This window comes from Lepidochelys olivacea, assembly GCF_965140295.1.
Source record: "Lepidochelys olivacea isolate rLepOli2 genome assembly, chromosome: 2".
NCBI lineage: Eukaryota > Metazoa > Chordata > Testudines > Cheloniidae > Lepidochelys > Lepidochelys olivacea.
Genome location: NC_140412.1, coordinates 221923595 through 221944308, shown reverse-complemented (window position 1 = coordinate 221944308; position 20714 = coordinate 221923595).

Genomic DNA, 20714 nt, shown 5'->3' with positions numbered 1-20714 from the left:
AGGTTAAAGAAATGGGTTCTCTTGTAACACATATTTTCGTTTGAGTACCGTGCCTTCCAAGTGCCATAAAGCACCAAAGCAGTTTACCTTGGCCTCACACCTAGTTACAGTAGTGCTAACTTTAAAATTGCTGCAGAAACCCACATCTGGAGCCAATTGAGTGAATTTTAACCAGCTTTGGTGGTAATATGCAAGTAATATTTCATCCTAGTGTGTATTTCAATCATTTTATGAAAAAGATGCCTCATTCCAAGACTCCTAGACATATTTCTTTGCTGTCTCATATATCAAGAGTATCAGACTAAGCAGACTGCTTAAAACTGAATATATCCAAGACACACTCTTATCCTAAACAACCAAGAATATTTTTGCCAACACTTCCATTTCCTAAAACTGAGGGGCATGGAGGGGGGGAACCAAAACCACACGTAAGCCAGATTCTGCTCCCATTGAAGTCAATAGCAAAATTCTCTGTGGAGACAGGATTGAATTTTGTGTGGGGGAAGTAACCAACAACAATACTGTGAAGATAGCCTGAGGTTCAGATTAGGTTTAGTCTAGCGTTTGGGTTCAAGAGCTGGATTTGGGTTCCAATTTGACTGTGCCAAAATCTCTCAAACTACATCCAGCATCAGAAAATAGGCCTCATTCCTTTCTGAATTTGGCTTGGAACCAAAACCAGAGGGGTGGGCTTAGATCCAGGAATTTGGATTTGAAACACCCGCAGGCCCCCAACTTCAACGATTTGCGATTTCAGTTTTATACCATCTCAAATAAGGCTAGTCTGATGTGAAGGGGAAAGTGCTTTCATTCATAGAATGTGGTGAGTGTAAACAGTTAACAATAATTAATTTTCATCTAAAGGAACCTGTATGTATTCTCTATCCTAGAATGTCTGCACACAATATAACCAGCTTTTTGGAAGATTATCTGAACAAGACACCAAACTGTTTCTTTCTTTATCATAAGGGGCTGCCACAGACATCACACCAGTTTTGTTTGCTTCGAGCAGAATCACAAAAGGCTATTATAGGCAATGTAGGGGGGCTGTCATGCTGGACAGATTGAGAATTGAGAGCCAGATGCATCTTCCTATTGGCTTTACTGACATTTGCCTCCTCCGTCCCTGACATGAATTTCACACAGGTGCAGACACAGGCCAACCATAAGGAAGCAATTTTCTGATTCATTCATGTCAGACCCTGAGGGACAGTTGGAACAAGATGTACAAAGGTAACATGGCATTGTTAAAAAATTAACTTTGCTTCTCTTTTTGCTGAAGCAATAACACTGAGCTGCTTAGTTACACGGAGCAGGAGTTTAACTGTAAACAAGGCAATTCTCTCCTCAGTGCCAGGGTTCTCAGCTCCATTTGAGAAATAGTTTAAAATGTGCCTCTTCTACCATGTCTTTGGGTTTTCCCTGGCCATTTCTGGTCCTCTTTGTTGTTACAGTGGGACTTGGAGAGGGAGGGGGACAGAGAGGTGGCTGTGTTAGCGTGATGATTGCTGGGCTAGAGGCACACTCCCCGCTGAATGCTACATTTGTTCTGAGATGAGATGGAGAAGCTGGATCTCTCTTTATTTGTTTGGTTTATACAACTTCTGGCTTCAGGGGTTCAGAACCTAGAGACTGCCAGCTGAACTGTACAGATATTTAACTGGGTTGGAAGTGGAAAAGGGGTTAATTATCATGGTATATTATTACATCACTGGTGGAAATTATTCTTTTGCCCTCAGGATCCACTTTGCTATGTCTGCTCAAAGCTGTTAAATATGACAAGGTCAATAACCCTGTTTTTGTAACAATGAAGGCTAACAAATTTGGGGTTTACATGCATTGTCATTGCTTAACAAGGTCATCCATGTAACTGAAAGCACTGCATGTGTCTAGTATAATGGTTCTCAACCTATTCACCATTGTGGGCTTCATATGCAGCTCTCTATGTGTTACGTGGCCCACATCCACACAATGTATATACTACCTGACGATGTCACATGGGCCGCAGTTATGTGCTGATTGGGCCGCAAGTGGCCTGCAGGCCATGGGTTGAGAACCGCCATGCCATGCAGACCTCAGAGCAAGTAATATCCTATATTATACTGTATTATATTGTAATCTCTTTACAAAAACACAGTAAAACATATATTCCCTGCCCTAAAGAGTTTACATTCTATGACAAATGAGACCCTGTACAACAGTTTAGGAAAGGGAAGATGTGAAGAGATTACTGGGGGAGAGGGGGCGGGAGAAGGTAAGAAGCGGAGCCAGAGATACAAACAAAACAGACTAACATAACTTTGGACAAATTTCAGTGGCAAATTATTTCATGGTGCTATTGTGGCTGTTTCTAAAGATTTTCCTCTCTATCTCTAGGGAGTGGGGAAAACGATGTCCTTTACAACCCCATTAACTGAAATAGCACAAACTTGAGTCCGCCACTAATTACTAGCTCTTCATTAAAGTGAAAAAAGATGAGTTGTGAACAGTACTTGGTCTTATCCAGTGTCATTTTAAGAGTCATTTTTGTTTTTGTTTTTTGAGAAATAGCCAAATACATGTTTAATAGAAACAATAATATTTTACAGCCACAATCTCGGTGCTACAGTGCACGTTTACTAAGTGGTTAAAGTACCTTAGCTAATAGTTCGTATATTAATAATTAATACTTAATAATAATGATAATACTTAATTAATAGTTAATATTTCTTATCTTTTAAGAAACCCCCTTACTATTTACCTACATTTCTGATGTGCTGAGCACCTCCACTCACACTGTGATCCATGAGAGCTGTGCACAGCACTTCTAAAAATCGGGCTATTAATGGAGCTTTGTCGTCCAGCTAAAGTTTTATAAGAATAACACCATTTCCATTAAAGCAAACCATCATTATCAACATGGTTGCTCAAGTCTCTTGAACATGTAAGAATAGTCTTTGTGTTTCTCTAGTAAGGGAACTCTTCAAGGGAATAGTTGAATGCTGAGGCAACCATTAGTAAGCAATGCACTTGTTTGGTTAAGACTTCAGCCTTGACCTCCATCTTTAAACCCTTGTCCTTTATTAATCACGTGTTTCCTGAATCAAAGAGAATATTTTTGGAGCAGGAAAATTGTTCTGGGACTGAAGGAGTGTTTTATATGCCAAACAGACATGCCCAGATGACAAATAGCCTTTGCATGATAGCCAAGGTTCATCCAGCTGCTCGGCCCCATATTATGTGATTGATGGTGTTGATGTTCTAAATAGGCTTAAGATATGCCAAGTATAAGAGCCATAACAAAGTCCTTCAGATTTATACTGTAGATAGGCAAGAAGGCATGTTCCCAGCATATGGCAGTTCTAAGAATGGTGTTGAGATTACAAGTAACCTTGCATGGTTTGTCTGGTTTCTTTCAAAGTTAGACAAAAACTATTTTCTGTTCAGGAATGAATAGGGTCACATAAGGTCTGTCTGAAGCTTCCGATTACCACAGATTCTGAGTAACTGGACACTCTTTGGAGCTATAACAACTTTTGATTTCTTAGTAGAGATCAATAAACTGTTTTTCTGCCTGGATTCAGAGAAAAAAAAAGTAAGACAGGGTTGAAAGTCTGGTTTTTTTTCCCTTAAAGAAAGAGGATCATAGCTGAGGAGTTTTATCTTGATAACATGATGGTACAAATTCTTTTTTACTAATTCAAAGAACTGTTCATTTAGTATATCCCAAGAGCGCACGTAGTCACAGCACCGAGGTGCAATTTCCATTTGCTATTGCTTTCCCCCAAACAAGCTGCTTTTATTTTTTCTTCACTTTAGCATAACTCTGGTGCATTTGAATGTGAGGGGCTGACTGCGTTGGCTGATGGAAATGGAAACATGGTGTGGGAACTGAGTAGATATGATTGCTAGTGCAAATTATGGCCTGATCCTGGATTTCTTGAGCACCCGTAACTCCCGTTATGGGTGTGCAAGGAATACAGGATTAGGCCCTTATTCCTGACCTGCAGCTCTCTTACTGTCCATGATGAGAGAGACTCTCCCAGGGGAGAGACTCTCTTGTGGTGGATCCTCAGGTAGGTTTAGGAGGCTAGGTTGAGACCACAGAAGTCATTTTCACTGAGTGATCCCAGAAGGGTTTAAAGCACTATTTCCAGAGGTGAGAGGCTATTAGGTCCAGCTGTCTCTGCACAGAATTTTTAATCCATCCTCAGGGCAGTAAATCTGTCTTCATAATTGACCTTTTCTTAAAACAGGTGTTGCCCCCAAAATACCCAGACACATCTTGGGCCAAATTCTGTGCTCAAACATATTGCAGGAACCCAATTAGTTATACCAACAGGTATAACTGAGGCCAGAATTTGGTCCCTGACTTTTTCAAGGTGCAACTCGCCCCTCCTTTAAAGTGTAAAGAATAATTGGATGGTATGAGAGACACCTCTAATAAATACCTACATAGGGATGAGGAGACATTTATCAGTAAAGCATTGAAGTAAAGGTAAATATGATATTCTTGAAAAAAGAGATCCCCTTGACAGGTGCCATGTCGACACAGATGGTGCCTCTGTATGTGAGGGTCATGACACAGCCTGCTCTGTTTTAGCATAGTCCTGCAGAGGATAAGTTCAGTTTCTCTCTCAGTGTAGGCAATTTACATACCTGAGGGTCTGACTCAGGCAAGCACTTAAGCACATGCTTTTCGGTAAAGTGCCACTGTTCATCCCTGTCAAATGTGCCTACTTACTGCAGGTCTTTAAAAGTCAATGGGCCTGATTCACCCCAGCATTGTTCTGGTTTTACAGCAGTAGAACGGCACTGATGAATCAAAAGAAATGTTTATTTTAAGGTACAATAAAGAAAACATACACAAAATGAAAAGGTTTTAAATGTCAGCCATAAAATACAGGAACTTGGCAGAACTAGTACATGAAATTCAGTTTGTTACCATGGGTATTACTTTTTTCAGATATTATAGCTACCTGTTTATGACCTGTTGTATTCATTTAGATGGACTACATAGGCCAAAAGTGTTAACATAATGCAGTCACTGTCCCACATTAAATAGTGTTAAACAAAGTCTGGGGTTTGCTAGGCAGAGACCTCAGCCTGCTTAGTGCCATGGCAAACACCATTACAAATCCTCTTAAGTTTTTATTAAAGATAAAAAAGAAAGGAAAACAGTTAAGCATCTTAAATGTAAAGTATTAAGTAAGGTCTTCATTTTCACAACATCCCTTGTTTCCTTTCCCTTTAGCTGGAGAGAGTTTTTAAGAAGGAAAAAAGCCCTTGTTTGACAGTCCCTTAGATGGTTGTTGCTGTTGTTGAAGTTCAATCCCATTTCCTCCTGTTTGGGATTCATCTGGAGGTGGCAGAGGTCTTCTGGGTACCTCTCTCTGGCCCCGTCTGCTCAGGACAACTCTCAGGCTCAGGACATTCTGGGGCCCCAGGAGATTGTGGGGGAAGCAGCCATGATGGTGAAGCCAATTTTCTCCCTAAAATCTTCTTCTTTAGGGACTCACAAAGGGAATGGTGGGTGGAATAGTCCATCCCTTCACTATCTTGTCCACCACTTAGATGCAGTTTTGGACACACCAATTTTGGTTCACTGATTTCTGGTTCCACACTTTTCTTGTTTACCAAGCACGGTCTTAACATAGTCCTTGAATCATATCAAGAGGTCTTTTTGTTAGGACTAATTCAGTCCATCCCACTTTTGTACCTTTTCCCATCAACATTTGTTGTTATAGGTTATTGGGACCTCTTATGAACTTTTTACAATTGAGTTCACAGTTAGGGTAAATTTGTAGGCCCAGTTATCATAACAGATCCTTCCAGGCAATTTTCCCAACCTAAAGACTGTGGGCTAAATTAAGAAGTCCAGACTGTGAACTCCTTATGCTGGTAAGCAGTTTTTTACACAGGCAGTCCAACTGAAATCATTGGGACTTCTCATGTGATAATTAATTGTTCCCTGTTATGGGTAAGAGGTTCACAATCAGCCCCAAAGGTAAATCGAAGAAGTTCTAGAAGGACTCTAAGGTTGTGTAACTTAAACCTTCTTCTTGGCTGCTTTAAGTATGTATTAAACTAAGTTAAACTAACTTATTTCCTTTGACTGGTTTAGTCTCGCACCTTCTCACTAAGATTCTCCCTTACAGTTCCCCTCCTCCCCCCGGCTTTACCCATGGTACTGTGCCCTTTTCTGATATTTCCACTGGGAAATGTGACTGTCCCTGTCCCTGAAAACTGTTTATCCACCATTGTAATATCACTTCTAGGATGATAATCCATGTCTCAAGCATGTGTTTGAATAGTTTTCTAGGAAACTTATTGAGGAAAGTATTTTTTAGGAAAATCGTTGAGAGCTCCAGATAACTATTTCCTGAAAAAAACCATTTCCTGAGGCATTTACAGGATATGAGTCAAGTTTACACACATGGGGCCTGATTTGCCACTATGTCACTCCAATTTTATGCTAATGTAACTCCACTGAAGTCAGTCAATGAAATCAAGATTTAGGGACAGATGCAGTGTACTATCTAGTTGCTTTACACTATCCTGCTAATACAAATCATCAATAAACCTGGGTTTTTGTCTGGGTTTATGGCTGCTTTGCAACACAGTGTAAAACAGCAAGACTACACTAGTACATCAAAGACCAAGTATTCCACTGGACAAGAATTCCAATGCGCACATGTATTCCAATGTGGACATTCTTATTGCAGATTAAGAGTGTTCTATTTTGATATAATTTAAATTGACTTCTTACAGGTTTAAATTAAATCAAAATAGGACATCCAATCTGAAATAAGAATGTCATACACAGCCTTGCACTGAAATAGGTAAAGATGTGCATTAGAATTTATTTCATTATTTTGATTCTGGTTTGTATGTAAACAACTAAATCAATTTAAGTGGTTAACCTTTAGTTATTTCAATGGAAGTCTCTGTGTGGATGCTCTTATTTCAGATTGAATTCTTATTTTGATTGAATGTAATCCTGTTAAAAATTAGTTTAAATTAAGGTAAAATAGAACACTATTAATCTACAATAAAAATGTCCATACATACACTTGCACTGAAATTACTAAGGGTTAACCATTCAAATTGATTTAGTTTGGTTCTAGCTTGTGTGTAGACAAGCTTTCAGTATGAGAATACTTGCCAAGACAAATTCTAATACTACAGTACAACATCACAAATTATAAGAACAGATGCAAAAGAGAATAATATTGGGCACATCACAATCCCTTTCTAGACTTCCATAACATATGTTCTCATAAACTTGATAGATTTGAAGGCCAGATGGAACCACTATGATCATCTAGTCTGACATCCTGCATAACAGAAACCAAATAATCTTACCCAGTAGTTTTTGTATCAACACCATAACTTCAGTTTGAGCTATAGCAGATATGGAGAGAGAGATCCAGTCTTGATGTAGGGCTGGTCTACACTAACGTTATAAGTGGATCTAAGTTACGCTAGTTACGTAAGTTATGTAACTGAAGTTGACATAACTTAGGTCGACTTACAGCGGTGTCTACACTGCGCTAATGTCAACGGGAGATGCGCTCTCATCGACATAGCTTCTGCCTTTTGGGGAGGTGGAGTACAGACATTGATTGGAGAGTGCTCTCCCATCGAGTTAGCATGTCTTCACCAGACCCACTAAATCGACACAGCTGCATCGATCACAGCGGTGCCAAGTTAGCCGGTAGTGTAGACATGGCCTTAGTCTTCAAGTGATGGAGAATCCACCACATCCCTAAGTAGTTGCTCCTATTGTTAATTTCCTCACTATTAAAAATTTGCCCTTTATTTCTATTCTACCATATTTTTTCCAATTTTGACACTTGTTTTGCATAACAGTGAATTGTGTTCTTCCTTCCTCCACAACTTAATTTAGCTCCTCTGGAAAAACATCATCATCTTACTATGGGTGACTTATGAATAGGTCAGTTACCGAATGATTCCATTTTTGATAGTGTCCTTACTATTTGAAAACACAAGGAAATATTTGCCTTTCTGAGCCTGATCCTGCTCTCTTGTATATTGAAGTAAATCAGGAGTAGCTCACTTGAAGTCAATGCAGTTTATACAAGTGTAAAACCAATACAAAATCAGAATTAATCCCTTTATTTATCTATAGACTTTTCTATAGTTTCCATCACTGTAATATATGAATGCCTAACCAATATTAATTAATTTATCCTCACACCATTCCTATGAAGTAGGAAATTACTACTTCCATTTTACTAATGGTGAAACTGAGGCACAGATGGGTTAAGTGACTTACCCAAGGCCAAACAGGAAATTTATGGTCAAGCTGGGAACCAAACCCCAATCTCTTGGCTTCTAGGCCAGTGCCTTAACTACAAGACAATCCTTCCCTCCTTTGCCTCCTTTTTCCCTTGCAACTTTGTAATAGAGTACATTTTCCAGCACTTTTCTTTTTTGTGTCACTGCTGTAATTTAAACCCCATTAACTCTTGTTCTGTCCTTTTAGATTAATGAAAATAATTGGTCCCTGTCTTCCTTTTGTATCTGTAGAGAATTGTCATGTCTTCCCTCAAATCTCTTTTTCTCTAGACTGAACATACCAATTCCCTTAAGGTATTCTCATGTCAATTTACGCAAACTTCTTATTTTTACTGCTCTCCTGAAGTCTCTTTCAGACAATTTAGTGACCCTCTCACTATGTCTCCAAGGGTATGAAAATGGTTTGGAAAGAGATCTATATAGAGACCTGACCCCAGAAGTCAACCCCAGTCTTGAGGATATCAAAATTATAAACCTGATCCTAGTGCTTGCAGATGCTCCTATCTTTATAACGTGCCTAACCAAACTCTGGCTTTGAATACCCCTGAACTTTAGGTATTTGAAGTTGATCTGTTTTGCAGCTCAAGTCTCTCTCTAGTTACTTACAACTACTTATTTGTATACTCCACCAGTTCTATGGTGTTAGGAAACTGTTGTAAAATCTGTTTTAGAAGATGATTTCAGTTAACGTATTTTTATCAGCAGTATGGTCAGAGCATAAGTGTTTTTTTTAATCTGGATTGTATGCAGCTATGTAAATATACCTGTAAACCAGAGTCTCTAACTTGCTGAGTGACTTCACGATGACTGCTGTTTTCAAATGAGTCACATATGCTATGTGGTCTGTGCTTTGCTTCCTTTTGTCTAAAATGAATGTAATGCCATGGATAAAACAATGTTAGCAGAATGGTTTCCTAATAATTTTTGGGTACTCATGTAGGTACCAATATGGCCCCTGTCATGGCAGTACCTGGGCATTTCCTATATATTTCAAAGAGAATTAACAGTAATAATGCATGTGTGTGAATGTTGGGGAGAAGTACTCTGTGTGCATGCAAAGAACTTACTGAGGGAAAGCTACATTGAATAAATGACTTCTGCGTTTCATTCTGAAAGTGGCTAGCTCCATTAGCATTCTTCTTTCTGCAGACTAGGTTCAGTCCCTGTGGAAGTATCTTACACTCACAAATCTCCTTCTATTGATCAACACTTTCATTGTTGCAGTGGAACGCCGTTGTTGTGGAGTTTGTGGTCACAGAAGGACAGGTGATGTCTCAGGTAGCTAGGACCATTCTCCTGGAGGATTTTGATTATCAAGACAGAAATCTTAAAGTGGATTATATTCACTGTTTGCAGAGAGAGGAGCATCCATAGGATGTATTCATAGGACCTGTAGTGTTAAAGAGATGGGCTACTCTATTTCATACCAGTTGGACTATTTGAAGTTTCATTCCTAGATATGACAAATTGCAATAATCAAGCCTGGTGGTCATGAATGCAGGTATGGCTGGATCTGTGCCTAATAGGAAGGAGACAATCTTTTGATCGGTCACAGGTGGAAAAGGGTGTTTTTGACTGCCATGGTTATTTGGGTACCCAGTAACACTGAAGAGAAAAGGAAGAGAGGATGATTGTTCCATGAGCAAGTGATATAATGAAATACAGTATAGAGAACTAGATTTTCAGTGTAAATTGCCATAAGTCTGTTGACTTACACTACCTGAACATCTGCCCCAAAGGATAGAATGACAGAAGAAAGACAAGGGAACAAATACATATTGTTATTACATTATAGTATATTGTTGTTATATAATATTGATAATACATATTATTATCATTACTATTGTAATCTGATAGGTTAGTTGGAACCTCATTGTCTACTCCAAGTGTCACTGCAGTGCCATGAAGTTGAAATCACCATGCCTTACTTTGATTTCCCAATTGACTTGAGCTTCATCAGAGTCTGTGGTGAAATCATGTACCCAAAGCAGAGCCATCTCCTAAGCATTCCCCATCCCTACTTTGAAGATATTACGGGTGGATTTTTCACTCTGGACACTGCACTCACACAGCAAGGCTGAATGTTTCCAGATTTCCTGCAATCAATGATCCCTATAAATGTGTAGCGATTCACTTTCTTGGCTGAAAATTTGTTAATTGATATGTTTAAAGTATCAAATGTGTTAATTCTTATAAAGGCCTATACAACTTCAAGTTACTTGAGAGCTCTTTGAGATTTTTTTTTAAATCAGATCTATTTTTTCTCCTCCTGTAACTAAAAAAAAAAAGATCTTTAATGTCAAGTTTCAGCCTGGAGCAATATTTTTTGGTCAAGTTATAAAACAGTCAAAATGTGGGTTTATGCTGGAAAAGCTGACACACACTTAACTTCTGGAGAGTGATTCAAGCGGCACCACTGTATTTGTAAGAATAAAAGAATATAAAAGTTCTGTGGATGTGCATTTCTGTGTGTATTGCAGCATTCATTTGATGGCCAAATCTACAGTTAAATTGTTTGCTGAAAGCAAATGTCTGGCCTATAGCCAGAGTCATTTAGTTGTATTACAAAATTCATTTTGCAAGGTATAACCTGCTCTGGAGTGGAATCCATCTACAAGATGCCACAGATATGAGTGCCTTAAAATAGATACAAACTAAGCCTGACTTAATCCTCTAGGGCCCATTGTCTTTGATGAATAAGATTTGTGTCAAGTGCGGAAATAATACATCTGTGTAAAATATTCATCATGAAATTAAAAATGCCCAAATGTTACCCCTTCCAAGTTTGTGTAGACTCCAAGAAGTGCTGTATTTTTTGCAGAAATTTTTGAATCAGAAGTTGGGCACAAAGAGTTTTTTCCACTAACTCATATAAACGAAATGTTCAGTGCAGCTTTGTATGGTTTTGTGTTTCCAGATGAGTTGGTTGAGTTTCATCACATGCCTAAAGTTAAATAGTATTTCTTGAGGATCCCTGAGTGGCTGAGCCTGCTCATTGTCATGTTCATGTATGCATTGGCAGCTGTCTTCTTTTGGTGTAGAATGTGATTGGACACTGAAATGTGGAGCCAATAGGAACCTTTGTGGGTGATCTTAAGATGGTCCATTATTCCAAGTCAGAAATAAGTCCACTGAAGTCAGTAGGATTACTCCAAATTTACATACATGTAACTCCGATCTGGCCCCCTCACCTCTCAACAATAGAATTTTTTTCAAATTTTCCTGCCCTTGCACGTCTTCTGTTAGAAATTTTGGAAGTGTTAAATTTCACATTTTTGTCTTTATTCCCTGTTGCAAAATTTGATACAAAACATATTTGGCAGGGAAAATAACATTTCAAATGCATGAAATGACTTAAAATGGAACTGGGGTGGTTTTTTTTTTTTTTTTTGGCATGCTCCATTTTGCCAGAAAAATGCGCTTACTCTCACACAGCTCTAGAAAATAATTTGGTTAAGAAATAAAGACACTAGAAGTGCCTGGAAAAGATGTACTGAGTCGTGATTTTTCCCCCCTAGCAAAATATGTATGGAAAGTGTAAGTATACACAGCTGTGTTTATGTCAGTGATTAGACATTCTAGTCCTTTATGACCCCAATGTGCTGAGACCACGAGACACCTGGGTCTGCTTATGAGTGTCTCGATCAGACATTTACATTTGCATTTATTCAGCTAGGACCCTTCTTTCCTTTTTCTTCTCTAAAAAAACACTGAAAATCCAGTGCAATCCTCTTTCTCTCTTTCCTGCATTAACAAATTATCACGGTTAAGAATATAAACACACAAATTTAGAAATTTAAAAATTAAGGTACTTTCAGCCATGTTAACTTGCTCAAATTTTTCATATAGTAGGCACATATTTAAGATTTCATTTAGTTGTACAAAATTAGTATTATTAATAATTTTGTATTACACTGGTGCCTGGTTCCTGTTGAGATCGGGGACCCATGGTACTAAGAACTACCCATCAAAATAGTAAGAAAATGTCCTGGCAGAAAGATCTTATAGTCTAGACAGTCAAAGATGTACTAATATCTCCCGTTTACTTATGGTGAACAGAGGCATAGAGAGATTAAGTGACTTGCTCAGTGTGACACAGGAAGGCTGTGATAGAACTGGAACTGATCTTCAGAGTCTAAATCCAATGACTTAACCATCCTTCCTTTAAAAATACAGAAGGGAACTTACTGGAAACCTAAAGTTTTGAATTTCCTGAGTTGTAGCATTAAATACTTCAACTTTATTATAATCTTAGTCCTCCTCCCATTGCAGTCAATGGCAAAACTCTCATTAATTGGGAGTTGAAGGATTGATGGTTCAGAATTGGTCCCTGTAGGATTAATATGGTTTTTTAACCCCCGCTGAATAACTAGATAATTCTAGTGAAATGTTTTATTGGAATTTAATTTATTGTGGATCAGATTCTGCTTACAGTAACTCCAGTGTAAATCCTGAATAATTTCACTGGTTTCCTTGGAGTTACTCCAAATTTACACTGGTGTAACAGAATTTTTGACCCTCTATATACAGACTTAGAGTAAGTTGCATGAAGATCTGAAGCATCCATACATATGGCACTCATTTTCATTTCCTTCATGCTATCTCAAGATGTTGTGGCTAAACTTTATATAATTTAATGCATCCAATAAAACGTCCCGTATCTCCTCTGCTTGGTGAAATCACCTTTCTTTTTTTTGCTATGATTTTCATGCTTCAGAACCACACAAGTCATATTCTACCATGCTGTAACTGAGACCTGATTAAGGGTCTTTCTGGTTGTTCACAGCTTGGTAACCTGTAGTATTAGATCATCCACAAGTTTTTTATTTGGTTTATTTGATGTTGGATTTTAATTTTTTTTTTTGACCAGGAACTTTTTTCTAAGAATTAAAGGAAGATGAGAGATTCTCTTGAATGATGATTCCTAATTTGCTTGTGACCAGAATTTGCTCACCCTCACCACAAAGCTATCCTTCTTTTCTATGGGCTCAGTCCTGCAAGGTGCTGAGCGCTCACAAGTTCCACTAACGTCAGTGGCAGTTATCCACTATCAGCACCTAACAGGAGTGCACAGCACCTTGTAGGATCAAGCCCTAAGTGCCTAGCAAATACATGTAAATAAAACAAAAGAACGTTGCTGAAGAGAAAGAGGAAAGAGACTTACTGCATTGCTGCAGCACACAAGGTCAGCAGTGCAAGCTACACATCCTAGAACTTGGCCACAACAGAAGCAAAATGTAACAGATTGTCTTAAAATGCCCCGGTGAAATCATCCCTGGATATTGGAAAGATAGGCAAATTGAAAGGAGCTCAGAGAACAGCAACAAAAATATGAAAACAGCTAACTGTGAGACTGAGGTTATGTCTACACTAACAGCCTTTTACCTGTATAGGAATACTAGTATATTCTATTGGCAAAGTGGTTCTCATGTGAGCATAGCTATACCAGCAAAGCTTCACTTTGTACTGGTACGGTAAAACCACCTCACTGCTGAGTGAAACAAGCTATTACACTGGAAAAGGGCCCGTGTAACTGAGTCCGCATAGCTGTGTCGGGAGAGGATCTCACCTCTTCATACCCCTGACCAACACTGCTAAACTAGCAGAAGTCTGTCGTGTAGACCTGGTAGAATTATTTACAGCATAATTGGTTATATAGTACTGGTTTGCCCCATGTTAATCTATGGAAAAGTGCATGCATCGACAATAAAGGAACTTAAAAACCAAGAGCTAAATATGTGTAGCTTGGCTAAGCCAGGTAGGATAATTAACAACAACCTGAACCATGCAGAGGCCTAGGCTGGAATAGAATTATTTAGGAGGATTAAATTAGGGTCATTTGTGTGAAGGAAAATAAAAGAAAAATTAGGCTGAATAGTATGAAAAATATCCTGAGAGTAAAATAGGTGACTGTGAGATTTTCTTTCAAAAGACGGGTAGGGAGCCTCTTTACTTGATATTTAAAACTGGACAAGACAAAGCACCTGCAAATAGACTGGAGGGAATAATGTTGCACTGGTAGAGGATAGATTAAATGGCTCTGTGGGTGGTTTTGTTTTTTGTATTTTTTTTTTCATCTCTAGGGTCTACTACCTCCTGCAGGTGGGATTTTTCAAATGTGGCAAAGGGAGTTAAACACCCAACTCCTATTGACAGTCAATGGGACTTTCAGCAATGTTCTTTATTTTTTATTCTGTTTCAAAGTATTTGGTGGGCATATAAGAATGAGGTGCCTATGGTCCCTTAAGCACTTTGGAAAATCCCCTTTGAGTGTACGGTGGAGATTTTCAAAGGGACAAAAGGAAAACAGGCACTTAACTCCCTTTGAAAATTAACTGTGTTCCTAGCTGCCCTTTGTGCCCAATATTCCTGTGTGTGTTTGGGATGTATGTGCGATGCTGTCCGTATAAAGATAAATTGTAGTTTTCATGCTTATAAGAGGGGTTATAACAAAATTCACCCTGGTGTGGACAGCTAGCTCAAGGCATTCTGCACCATATATACCCTCTATTGGAGCTGCATACAGCTGGGAAGCCATGAGCGGGACTACAAGGGGTGGTGCCATGAGCCATGGAATGCAGCAATAAGAGCACCAAGGGAGAGCCTGCAGCAACTGTGTTTATGCAAAGCTCTTGGGCTCAATTCAATGTGCAAGGGGCACACGGGGTTGAGGTGGGGGTGTGCGGTCACTTTTCCAGCCCATAGTCTACAGCAGCAGGCATGGAGGGAAGGAGATGGAAACAGCACTGCAATCCTATGCCCTGGCCCCAGGCAGAAGGGTGGTGGATTTTACCTATTCACTCCTCCCACATTTCACTTACAAAAAACCTGATTACTCGCGCTTTATGCAGGTGAAGTGGATTTCATGCTCTATGTGGCTCATGGATTTGTTACCCTAGGGGCCAGACTATGCCCAACCTGCACTGGCCCACAATGGGGGAGGCGGGCGTGGTGCTACAGGTGGGGAAAAAGGCACATTTGCCCCACTCAAACAATCTGCTGTGGGTCCCATATTATTGTCAGAAAGGCCAAAATCTGTTCAGCATTCTCCCCCGTGAAGCAAGTGAGCAGCAGGAGACTGGATATAGAACCCCATGTAGATTAGAAATCACTGCAAAATACTGTTACGCAGTCGCCAAATTTTACTTTTGTAAACGCTTAAAAATCAAAGATTTTCCAGAGGTCTAATTTGCCTCAGGACTCCGGGAAGATTGTTTGTTTTTTAAATAGCGACATCCAGGGTCCCCAAAATACCTAGTTACCCCCCACACTAATGGGACCCTTGAATCAGCTCTGGGGGGAGGTATTTAGCCATCCCTTTCCAAGGGAGAACTCCAGCAGGGATTGTGCCTCAGAGCACTCTCCTAGCATAACATGCATCCTCATGCATAACTGACTGGTGTACAGAAGACAGCCCTGTCTCTTTGCTGTTACCCCTGGGCTGGCTTGTGCCTATAAGGTACTAGGAGGGGGTAATCCCATTGCTCAGGAGGGACTGCAAAGACACCTTGCACAAGCACCAGGAATAAACTGGATGTAGATGCTAAGTGATTTCTCCCCATGCCCCATTAATTTGTTGCATTCTTTTACTAGGGGCAGAAGTTAGACTTATGGGATGATGATTGCTAGGGTCACTCTGTCTTTTTTTGGTAATTGTTGTGTTGCCAACTCATGATTTCATCCTGCATCGTCTCAATATTTGGTGTCTTAAAGTCCCAGCTGCTTGTAGCAGAAGATTGTATGAGAAACTCAGCTTTCATTTTTTAAAAAAATCTGTCCCTCTCATGCTTGCAGAGAAAAACTTCAATCATGAAATGATTGCACCCATAAGGCTCAGAAACCAGAAAACAACGCAAAAGAATCCAAAATATAGTATTATTTTTTTTAAATCTCATGATTTTGGGGGCCTGATACATAATTTTTGAATACTTGCGGTTGGTAATACCTAATTGTAATCAGCAGGAGTTTAGTTTGAACAAGGACTTCAGGACTGAGCCTCAATATTTACAAACATTTGGGGTTTTCTTTGTTTGGACAGTAGAGACACTTATTTCAACAACAGAAAAATAGAATGATTTATTTGCAAGTAAAGGAGTTCCACAGTACTATAACTACGTACAACAGGAGAGCTCATAATTGCTCCAATAAATATATTATCTGCATAATTGGATTATATTAATTAAATTCTAAGAGACATAGAAGGGACCTGCTGCATGGGGTAACAAAGAATTCTGGGGTGAAGAGTTAAAACAAATGGCTTATGAAGTAAATAATTTGCTGGCCCTAAATATTTACTGCTTGTTTTGTTCATATGGCAAAGCCTGCCTTCAACTGGCTGAGGAACGAAATGGGAAACACAGAGAAGAGGGGTGACAAATTTACTGTAGGAAGAAATCAAAAAAGAAATGATGGAGAAAATCCATTCCACCCACCCTGCCTGAAACTGCTTCTCTTCTTTGTCAGACAGGCCACAGTGCCTCAAGCAGAACGAGTTCTGGCATTGGGAAGTGCAGAATAAAAGGAGAAAGAAAGAAAGAATTAGCTGATTTAGATTAGGAAAATTAGGGACAAACTAAAAATCTGATGGGAATTGGGGGTGGGGTCATATTTATTCTCCCTATTCAAATGCTTGTACTCTAGATTGTATCAGGTTTTTCAGCTGCAGGGCTAGTGCCTCTCTGTAGTTCCCATCCAAAGCTCCGTTGCTGGACCCCCACTGGGACCTCAGCAGTTCCAGCCCAACCCCTATGCCTTGCCAGGGGATATTTCAGTAGGGATCCTGAGAGCGAAACATTGCACTGACTGCACTAGAGATTGCATTTGGACATCTCTTTGTGGGCTGCAGGTTCATGCAACTGTAAGTCAGATTTTATTACCATAATGTACCCACAAAATATGCAAAAACCTGCTCATGCAAAAACCTGCTTTTGTGCACACAAGTGCATTATTATCTAATTTGTGGATGAATATCTTTGTGCAACCATGCATGTTTTTGTGGGTGCAGCAAGTTCACTCTCCTCTGAAAATCTGGCCATGGTGTACAGAAGAATGGCTACAGGGGTGAGGGTAGATCATATTCCAGTATGGGTGTAATCAGAAGGGAAATGTGAGCTAATGAGGCTTGCACTGCAAATGTGAGACACGCAGGACAGCCACAGGGTGTGAAATCACAGAGAGTAATTCATTAGCTAAATCTCTTTACAGGTGCATTCCAATCAATTTCCCCCCCCCCCCCCCAACCCCAAATGAGATCTAAATTAGCTCCAGCAACACCTCTACTAACAGAACAACATGTCTGTTGGGCGGAGGAGAAAGAGTGGGAGTGAACCACACTTAAAATGGCAGTTCAGTACTTTACAAATATTAAAATGTGGAGAATGGAGTTTCAGGTGCAGGCAGAAGTTCTTAGGGTTATTTTGGCCTGGTTTTTCTTTTTGCTTTTCCCCTGGAGACTTACCATATTTGTTCATTATTAATGGGAATGCTCATTATTTTCCCATCTGATATTTCTTTCCTTACTTAAAAAGAAATCCCAGAGGCTTGCTTTCACAAAATAGTGATTGCATAATTGATGTGATTATGATGTGTTTCACTGTGGCACTGCAGTTCAACTGATTACTTTGAGAAGCTCTGTATACTGTTAATATGTTGCTTTTGTGCTTGTTATTCCATGGCCCAGATTCCCACAATCTTGACATATCACAAATAGCACCTCACTCAGCAAGTAGTCCAGTTGAGACTACACCTGGAGTAACATACTACTGAATGGGAATAAAGGTGTCCGTAATTGGCAATGTATCTCTAGTGCCAGTTAAATGAATGATGTCAAAGGCTAGATTGTAGAGCCTAAGTTTACAATGGTGAACACTTACTCATGTGAAGTCACTGAAGTCAATGGATTACTTGCATGGGTGAGTGCATGAGTAAGAAGTCTGCAATTTGGCTCAGAGTATTTTCACATAATATGGATAAAACTAACATATGTGAGCATTGGCCAGGGATGGGTCTGAGAAGAGGGGTTTGAGAATGGGGTGGAGGAGGGGGTTAAAGAGAAGTAAAGTAAAGCAAATAATTAATTGTAACCTGGGGGAGAACATGAGCAGTTGAAGAATTCACCAAGGCAAGTTTTCAGTAAGAGCAATTCTTTCCTTTTTTCATTTGAACTTGTTAATTATTATTGCCCTGAGGGCTAGAGAACATAATAATCATTTTCTTCCTCCTGATGACATCTTTTTTTATTCCTTCATCCACTGTATTCTCCTTTCCTTGACTTCTAATGCAGAGATGAAACATTAACCTTGTTAAGTCTTCTGAGCCTGATTGCCAGACCCCTAAGCCTTTGTTTTTTCTCAACATGTGTGCAATTTTCACTATTTTTGTCCAGAGTGACCTTTGGAATTCCAGAATAATTTTCCCTCCCCTTCCTGGTGCCCTCACATGACCCAGGAACACAAACATCTGAGAGACCTCTGGGCATCTTCACATCTGTTGCCATCTAAGATGAAGGCCATTGTGTGATGTATTTTTAACAGCAGGTGTTGGGCTTGGAGAAGGGTGTGTTGATTTTTGAGGGGATGGGCAGAATCTGCACTTAATTCTTAGTTCCCAGGCTATTTAGGAACAGCTTAAAAACATGCTTAATCTGTTTGTACAAATTTAACATTGTAAAACCACACTAAGGAATTGCTAATCAAGCGCTAGCCTGGATTTAGTTGCAAGCTGCTAAATTTGCGTCGGTTCACCGTCTAAAAATAAATATTTTAAATCTGACTCCAGGATTCCAGCTTATAAACTTATTCCCGTGAAATACTGTTGACTGATTAGTTGAAGCCTATTAATTATTAGTTCGTCACAGTTTTCAACAGCAGCAAAACAAACAGTGTGGATGTTTTATCTTTTGACAATCAACACAGTCCTGATCCTGACTTAAAAATAGGTTGTTAACTAAGGGTGTGATTCACCACTGTGTCCAGTTCTGAGCCGCTGGAACTCCATTGATTTCAACAGCATTCCCAGTACTTAGGTGTGAAATAGGAGTAACATGCCAGGTGAACTTAGCCCTCTGTGTAAAAGAGTGTGTGGTTTAGAAAGACACATGGTTCTTTTATTTCCTGCTAGTAGTAAAGAGACCAACTTAAAGAAACAGTATGAGCGCAATGTTTTACCACAAATATCATTGAAATGCCATTTTAACAGAATCTTTCTATTTCTTTCAAATTTTGTCAGAGCAAGTACGAAATACTGTTTGGTGTTCAGTTATCTGCCAGATATAAATGGTGTAAATGGATGATTACTTTAAATACATCTTCTTTGAGAAGGGAGTTATGGAACTTCACAAAAGCATCAAGCTGTGTCTACTTGCAGTGAACTACCCAGAAATAAATAAACTGATGTAAAGGTTGTTAGCAAATCCTTAGATTCTCGTTACCCTTTTAGTCAGATAATTGACAGTGACTCTAATGTGAGCTGTAATTGCTTTCTAGTATAACTAAATGAAAGGATTATTTATTATCTGGGGGAATAGACCAAGTGGCCTACTGGTGCTGTTCAGCCACAGAATCTATGATTATCATTTGTATACCACCCAGTATGTTGGCATATCTTTTATAAAACAAAAGGGGTGAAATCCTGGCCCCATTGACATTAATGAGTTTTGCCACTGGCTTCAGTCTGGCCAGGATTTCAACCAATGTGATTTTAGGGATAGATTTGAGTTTTACAGTCTGCCCCCAGTACAGGGCTGTGTGTAGCCGCTTCTCCAGTAGGCCCTATGGAAGGAATCATGTCTGGTCTCTACTGTCCCCTAGAGCAAGGGGATCTGTTACTGGCTCAGGTCCTTGCTAGTATTCCTTACTAAGGCTCTGTACCAGCTGAGCTGTACTGGCTGGTACACTGGAAGAACAGAGCCAGAACACCATTCACTCTTCACCCTGTCTCCCCATACCCTACCCATCTGCTGAGAATGGAGAGTAGGAAGCATCTGCTTGCCCCTGTGTACCTGGCCCCAGTGTCTAGGGAGCCCATGCAGGTGTTTCTTACTGCCACTGACATCTCTGCCCGGTCATAAGGCCTGGGCCACAATATTTAATATTGCACGGGACAAAAATTTGCTATTCCCATAGTCAACCCAGACACACATTTTATTTTATTTTCTTAACCACTAATGGCTGAAATCAGACACTTTATTTCCTGTTGTTAGTTTTAAACACTTTTGTCTCGAATTCTAACCAAAAAATATATTGTTTAAACAATGGAAGTGTTTCCATGTCCTTGCTATTTTAAACTGTTTTCTAATTGTTTCTTTGTTGGATTATGAAGCTGCTCTTCAAACCTTCCTTTTAAGTCTTCTCCTTTTAAAAATGATCAGATGTGGAAACTGAGGCGCATCGACTCTTAACTATATGCCAGTGTTT